Source organism: Lactuca virosa, chromosome 4 (assembly GCF_052849685.1).
Source record: "Lactuca virosa cultivar CGN04683 chromosome 4, Lactuca_virosa_CGN04683_v6, whole genome shotgun sequence".
NCBI classification, from domain to species: Eukaryota; Viridiplantae; Streptophyta; class Magnoliopsida; order Asterales; family Asteraceae; genus Lactuca; species Lactuca virosa.
The window spans coordinates 70,810,419-70,818,165 of NC_136429.1; positions in this window are offsets into that span (position 1 = coordinate 70,810,419).

Below are 7,747 nucleotides of genomic sequence, written 5' to 3' on the forward strand. Positions count from 1 at the left end.
AGGCCTCGCTGGCTACTATCGCCGATTCATTCAGAACTTCTCCCGCATTGCGAAGCCTCTTACAACACTTACCCAGAAGGGCGTATCCTTTGACTGGGAAGAAAAGCAGGAGAGAGCGCTTCAAACGCTCAAACGAGCCTTATGCAATGCACCAATACTATCCCTTCCCGAAGGAATAGAAGACTTCGTTGTCTATTGCGATGCATCGAACCAAGGTCTCGGATGTGTTCTGATGCAGCGAGGTAAGGTCATCGCCTATGCCTCGAGGCAGCTGAAAACACATGAGGTCAACTATACGACGCACGATCTTGAACTAGGAGCAGTTGTATTTGCTCTAAAGATCTGGAGACACTACCTGTACGGTACGAAGAGCACAATCTTTACAGACCACAAGAGCTTACAACACATATTCGATCAGAAGGAGCTCAACATGAGACAACGACGGTGGGTCGAGCTACTCAGTGACTACAAATGCGAAATTCGTTATCATCCCGGCAAGGCCAATGTAGTAGCTGACGCCCTAAGTCGGAAAGAATATTCTGGTCGTAAAGTCAAGTCATTGACTATGACTATCCATTCACACTTATCCACACAAATACAGGCGGCTCAGCTCGACGCTTTGAAGCCTGAAAATGTGACCAATGAATCCCTGCGAGGAATGGATAAGAACTTGGAAGTCAGAGGTGGCGGAGCTTATTATCTCATGAACCGGATCTGGACCCCGAAATTCGGTGGTTTCAGAGAGTTGGTCATGAAGGAGGCGCATAACACTCGTTATTCCGTTCACCCAGGTTCAGATAAGATGTATCTGGATCTTAAAAAGTTATACTGGTGGCCTAACATGAGAGCAGAGATTGCTACCTTCGTAAGTAAATGCCTTACTTGCGCAAAGGTCAAGGTCGAGTACCAGAAACCCTCAGGTCTTCTTCAACAGCCTGAGATCCCAGAATGGAAGTGGGAGCGGATCACTATGGATTTCATAACCAAGTTGCCCAAGACAACGGGTGGACTTGATACCATATGGGTCATCGTCGACAGATTGATCAAGTCCGCGCACTTCCTGCCTATCAAAGAGACAGACAAGATGGAGAAACTTACAAGAACTTATATAAGGGAAATTGTACGATTGCACGGTGTCCCTATATCCATTATCTCGGACAGAGATAGTAGGTTCACTTCTAGGTTCTGGCAATCACTACAAGGTTCCTTAGGAACTAGGCTGGACATGAGTACAGCCTACCATCCGCAGACAGACGGGCAAAGTGAGAGGACTATCCAAACCCTAGAGGACATGTTGCGAGCCTGTGTGATTGACTTTGGGAAAACATGGGATACTCATTTACCCCTTGTAGAATTTTCCTACAACAACAGTTATCACACAAGCATAAAGGCTGCTCCATTCGAGGCCCTCTACGGCCGAAAGTGCAGATCCCCTCTGTGCTGGGTTGAGGTGGGTGATACCTAGTTAGCTAAGGGACGAGTTCCTGAAAGCACTCTCACAGGTCCGGAGATCATACGGGAAACGACGGAGAAGATCGTTCAGATCCGTGAACGACTGAAAGCCTCCAGAGACCGACAGAAAAGCTACGCTGATAAACGAAGGAAACCGTTGGAATTCCAGGTGGGCGACCATGTTCTATTGAAGGTCTCACCCTAGAAGGGCTTGATACGCTTCGGAAAGCGTGGAAAGCTAAATCCAAGGTACATTGGGCCTTTCGAGATTCTTGCCAGAATCGGCCCTATAGCTTACAAACTTAACTTACCGAGCGAACTCAGTAACGTACATCCTACCTTCCACGTCTCGAACTTGAAAAAGTGTCTGTCCGACGAGACTCTTGTAATCCCACTCGACGAGATCGAGATCAACGAGAGCCTCAACTTCGTGGAAGAACCGGTAGAGATCATGGACCGGGAGGTCAAGCAAACGAAACAAAGCCGCATCCCGATAGTGAAGGTTTGCTGGAACGCCAAGCGAGGACCTGAATTCACTTGGGAGCGAGAGGATCAGATGAAACTGAAATATCCTCGTCTTTTTAATTAGTTCCTTGTGACTACTTAATTGCTTAAATTCTAATTTCGGGACGAAATTCCTTCTAAGGAGGGGATGATGTGACAACCCGAAATTTCTATTCTGTACAACATGTCAATTCAATAGAAGTCAAATCAGTTACAGTTAAATTTTCAGACTTTTTGGATTAAGTTTGATTATTTTAGGAATTACACTTTAGGAGATACCAGGAGAGAGGATGCCCTAGGGTTATAGTGCATCACTGTTATTCCTAAACTTCAAGAAATTGGAGTTACTACCGGGAATAAAATATTTTCAGCCAAAAACCCAGAAATTTGGAGTATATATATGACACTTGTCATTTATTATCATTTTTCCAAATTTCTCAAGAACAAAAGCAAATCCTCTCAAGTATCATCATGGGATTTATTCCAGATCTCGATCTAGTAAGTGTTTTCAACCATTTCAAGTTAGTAGATCACTTAATCTAGTGTTTTAACACCTTTCTAACCATGAAATCATTCCAAAAGGTTGATTCTTCCATTTTCACCAAGAACACACACTAGTGTTCTTGGCATTTTGGCTCATTTCAAGCTTCCATATAGTAAGTACATCTATCCTAGAGTGTGTTTAAGCTTGCTATACTTCATTATAACATGAAATCATCCAAGAAACACCAATAAAATGGTGTTTACGGTCCAAGAACATTCTTGAACCGTAAACCCATTTTAAGGGACCGAAAAGTCCCTAGTCCCTTCCTAAGCCTAGGTAACTAACTTAGATCCTTACCTTGATGTGTTAAGGACTTGAAATCAACAAAATACCAACATCCATAAGGGTTTACGGCCGTAAACCCAAAGGGATGTGGTCTTTGGGCCGTAAACTCCAAATAGGAGTGAAATGGTGCCCTAGCTTCTTCCTTAGGCTTATACTTCAAGAGGAAACACTTAAACGGACTTAGAAACCTTCAAATCAACAAATGGTCAAAAGAGGGGGAGTTTACGGCCGTAAACCCATTGGGTTGAGGTCACAAAACCGTAAACTCAAGTTAGGGTTTCTTTTGAACCCTAAACCCTATAGCATTGTTCTACAACACTTAGATGCATTCCTTGAGACTAAAAACACTTATATAAGGTGTTTAACTTGTCTTAGGATGTCTTAACTTTGCTAATTAGTTGTTTAAAGTCTAATTAGATACATATATGTGGTATTTATATGTTAAATAGGATCATTGTGTGTGTACAAGTCTTCACTTGACACCTAGCAATCCTATTTCTACAGTTCATCCAAACCACCAACTACAGGTGAGTTCATACCCCTTAATTAACCTTTTAAATGTTTTTAAATGCTTTTATGGGGGGGGATACAAGTTGAACAATTGTAGTTATTATATCAATCACATGTGATTAATAACTACCAAGCAAATGGTTTTCTTACTTTTCAAACTATTTACCAAACTGTTTTACCTTAAACTGTTTTACAAACTCTTTTATTGTCAAATACATTTATCAAACTCTTTTAACTTATATTATGTGTATCTATATAAATATAGTTATATAAGTAGGATTAAGAAGGACTTAGGACTGCTAGTCTACCCTACTTCCTGTTCTTGTTTGATTGTGGTCTTGGGGTATCAAGGTTAGTTGTCCGAGGGTCGTTTGAATCCTAGTTATATATTATGTATATGTATATAGATATAAAAGGTTTGTTATCAACCTCTTTTAACTTATATTATGTGTATCTATATAAATATAGTTATATAAGTAGGATTAAGAAGGACTTAGGACTGCTAGTCTACCCTACTTCCTGTTCTCGTTTGATTGTGGTCTTGGGGTATCAAGGTTAGTTGTCCGAGGGTCGTTTGAATCCTAGTTATATATTATGTATATGTATATAGATACAAAAGGTTTTCCTTCATTCAATTCCATACCCTTGGGTAGCAAGGGTATACAAACATGTTCATACATTGCTAGTAAGCTACCATAGGGGTAGTTTAGGAAGATACTATTACTAGAACGATGAAACATACAATGAGTCAGTTCATACATGAGTCAATACATACTATAATGAGAAACAAACATGAAACAGAGTGATGAGAAACAAACATACAGGCTAGACAGAGAAAGAACACACAATACAGCTAGCACACAATTCACATAACATTTACATAAATACATTTATGTGAGCCATTAAACAGGGCATGGCACTACCTGCCATGACTGTTTTTGTATCAGAATCTCCTTAATTGGGGAGCGTATGAGTTTGTGTATAGATCTATACTGGATTGACTATCCTACACCTTTCTGCTCGCTACAGTGGGACTTGCAAGTCTACGGGTGCCAAACGTCATTTTTGTGGCATCTTACATTGTCACTTTACTATTGAGTCGGTAGCAAGATACAGGCCGATCACATGTTACCTTAAAATATACAATTAACTTAAGGTAGTTAGTACAACAGTAGTTTCATAATACTACATTAAAGTACTATAACATTTTCCCTTTACATTTTACTTTGTGATTTCACACAATAAACAATAATGTAAAAACTATATTTTTGGTTAATGATAGTCGGATTTGGGAAAATACTCACTTTTACAAAGGATACACACACAGACACTAGATGCCTTGGTAGAAGGCTACTTTTAGTAGGAAACATAGGGTTTTCTAGGATAGTTCAAACAAATACAAAACTTTTACAAACACACAATACATCTTACAAAACATCTTACAAATGCTTTCATACAAACACAGACACTAATATACTTATGAACTCACCAGCTCTAAAGCTGATAAACTCTTTCAAAATAACTTGTATTCTCAGGTCACCAGTAGACAGGTATCGGAGCCAGGTTTTGAGAAGATGGAGCTCGTTCAAGACTCATTTTATATTTTGATGTATATTGTTATGGTGTCTTTAAAACTTAACGGAACACACTTGTATGAAATTATATTATTAATGCAATGGATGATGTTGTTGCTTGTTTACTACTTGCATTGTTGTGATACTGTACATGACGTCCTCCACCCCAGAACGTTTCCGCCGTTCATTTGGTTTTGAGGGTGTGACATTGTATCTCACTATCAGCAGGAGCGTGGACGGGGTTCCATGACTCATCAGTAACAGGACAGGGGCGAGGCCCAAGTTAGGCGAGGCCTTGGAATAGGATTATAGTAGAGTATGTTTAGCTATTGGTTATGTGTGTTTAGCGGGCGGGGCCTAAGAGAAACAGATTTGTATACCAAGCGGGGCTCGATGCCAGGCGGGGCCTGATGTTGAGCGGGGCCCGATGCCGGGCAAGTCCCGATGCAGTGGGCGAGGCCCAGTATGTGGTTATGCGTATGTGGTATGTGGTAGGTTGGGGAACTCACTAAGCTTCGTGCTTACGGTTTTCAATTTTGGTTTCAGGTACTTCCAGTAGCGGAGGGAGGAGCTCGGGGTGATCACATGGCACACATCATTATTTGTTTAGCCTGGGATGTTTTACTCTGATATAAAAAGAATATGTTTTGGGATTATACTTTGACTGGATAAAACACTTTTGTTTATGAATGAAATGGTTGGTAATTATGCCTTTTATTAATGATTTAAAATGAAATTTTCGGACCGTATTTTTAAGGATGTTACAAGTTGGTATCAGAGCCTTAGTTTGATGGATTCGGGCATACTCTCGATTGTGTCCGAACTCAAACTGAGGACTTGGTATGAAAATTTTCACAAGAATTTTTATTTATAAAAACAAGATTTGAGAAAAGAGGAAAAGAGTTTTGAAAAGAGAAAAGGAACTTTGAAAAAGAAGAAAAGTGTGTGGTGCATGCAATCAGCCGAGCTCAAGTAAGTTCTCCCAAATTACCCATACATGTTTGTTTAGATATGATAAGCTTATGAGAACTACATGCTAGATTAGGACTAAGGATCTAGGAGGATGCCTTATGTGCCTTTTATGTGTATGAGCTTTATGAGTTGCATGCTAGTACAGATTCCTGAGTAGGGGATAGAACAATATGATTGGATTATGTGGTTAGATTTTCCTTTTTGTCTGAATGCTACTTGCTTTGTGATTTGTGGGACTCTGAGTGATGGGAGTTAGCCATTAGGTGAATACGCCAAGTTACATGTGATCAGGGTTAAATAATCTCAGAGTGCTGGATTTGGCCCTATTGCGCAGCTCTCGTTTGAGTCTAACCGTTGTAGGTACGAGTCCTTTACTCAAAGGATTATCTGAGCCTCGTCACATGTGATGGTATTTAGGGAGTGGCTAATTGGCATTACAAGGATACCTTCAGTAGCTGAGGACCGAGTTCGGGTTGGAGGTTATCCTAGGGCAAGCCTAGGATGAGAATAGTGTTGGGAGCGGTAGTATTAGTAAGAAACTTGGTGGAGTCGAGGCAATCCTTGAGGAAAGTATAGATAGATGTGGAAGGTAGTAGGGGCCCATACTACTGAAAGCAGAGGATCCGTACTCGATTCAAGAAGGGCCGAGATAAAACCAGGGAACTTGTAGTGCATGTGTGGTCCCTCGATAGTGATGTATGGTTTTTGATGGTTGTTATGGCATGTTTTCAGAATGGTGACGTTGCGTGAGAGACCAGTGGGCAGATCAGGCGCCGGAGAGGGATCAGGCTCAGGTTCAGGAGCCGAGCAGCTCGAGGAGCGGATGAGAGAGTTTATTTCAGCTGAGGCTTCGTGCAGTATTCTAGACCAGACTCCTGTGATCTTTGGTTCGGTCAAGGAGGGTGTTTTGGAGCTTCTGAATGAGAAGCTAGGAGCTTTTCGTACTAAGATAATGGTCATGATGGGGGCGCGTTCGCTGACTTTCCGAGAGTTTAGAGCTTGTGGAGCTCCGGATTACCATGGGGCCAAGGACCCCATCGCTAGCGGCAGGTGGTTGGCCGATGTTGCCAACGCTTTCCATACGAACCGATGTCCCGAGGGTGACAAGGTCCGACTTGCCTCCTGTCTTCTGAAGGACAGAGAACGAGATTGGTGGGAGGAGGTTGGTCATGCCATTGAGGATGATGCCACGTTGGATGCGATGTCATGGAGTGATTTCTCGACCAGGTTCAGGGCCGAGTTTGCACCAGTGATTGAGGTGCAACAGTTAGCTCGAGAGTTTCAGGATTTGCGGCAGACTATAGAGACAGTGGCGGAAATCACCGCCAAGTTCATGGAGAGGGCTCTTGTTGTTCCGTAGTATGTCGCGGACGAGGAGATGAAGAAGGCCCGATAGCACAAGATGTTGAGGAGTGACATCAGGGAGTTTGTGAGCAGGTCCAGCTGCAAGACGTTGGAGGATATGATTACTCGGGCCAGGGAGAGGGAGATCGATCTGGAGCACCTCAGGAAGAGGAAGCCGAAGGAGGTTCAGGTAGCTGCAGGTTCAGGCAAGAGACCCAATGGGTCGGATGTGAGATCGAGAGATTATCAGGGCTGCAGTCGTTGTGGCAAGTATGGCAGGACGCACGAGGGTGCATGCAAGAGTGGTAGTGGTGGTGATTCGGGCTGCTTCAAGTGCGGCCGGACTGGTCATTTCAGCAGGGATTGTACTGCTACCACCACTCAGGGATCAGATCTGATATGTTTCCATTGCAGTCAGAGGGGCCGCAAGAAGGCCCAGTGTCCAAGTTTGCTTCCAGCATGACAGGTGATGACACCTGCCACTGCAACCATGAGGATCACCGACGGCCGTCAGGGCCGAGAAGAGGCGCCTGCGGTGGGGAGCAGGGCTTTTCAGCTGTCT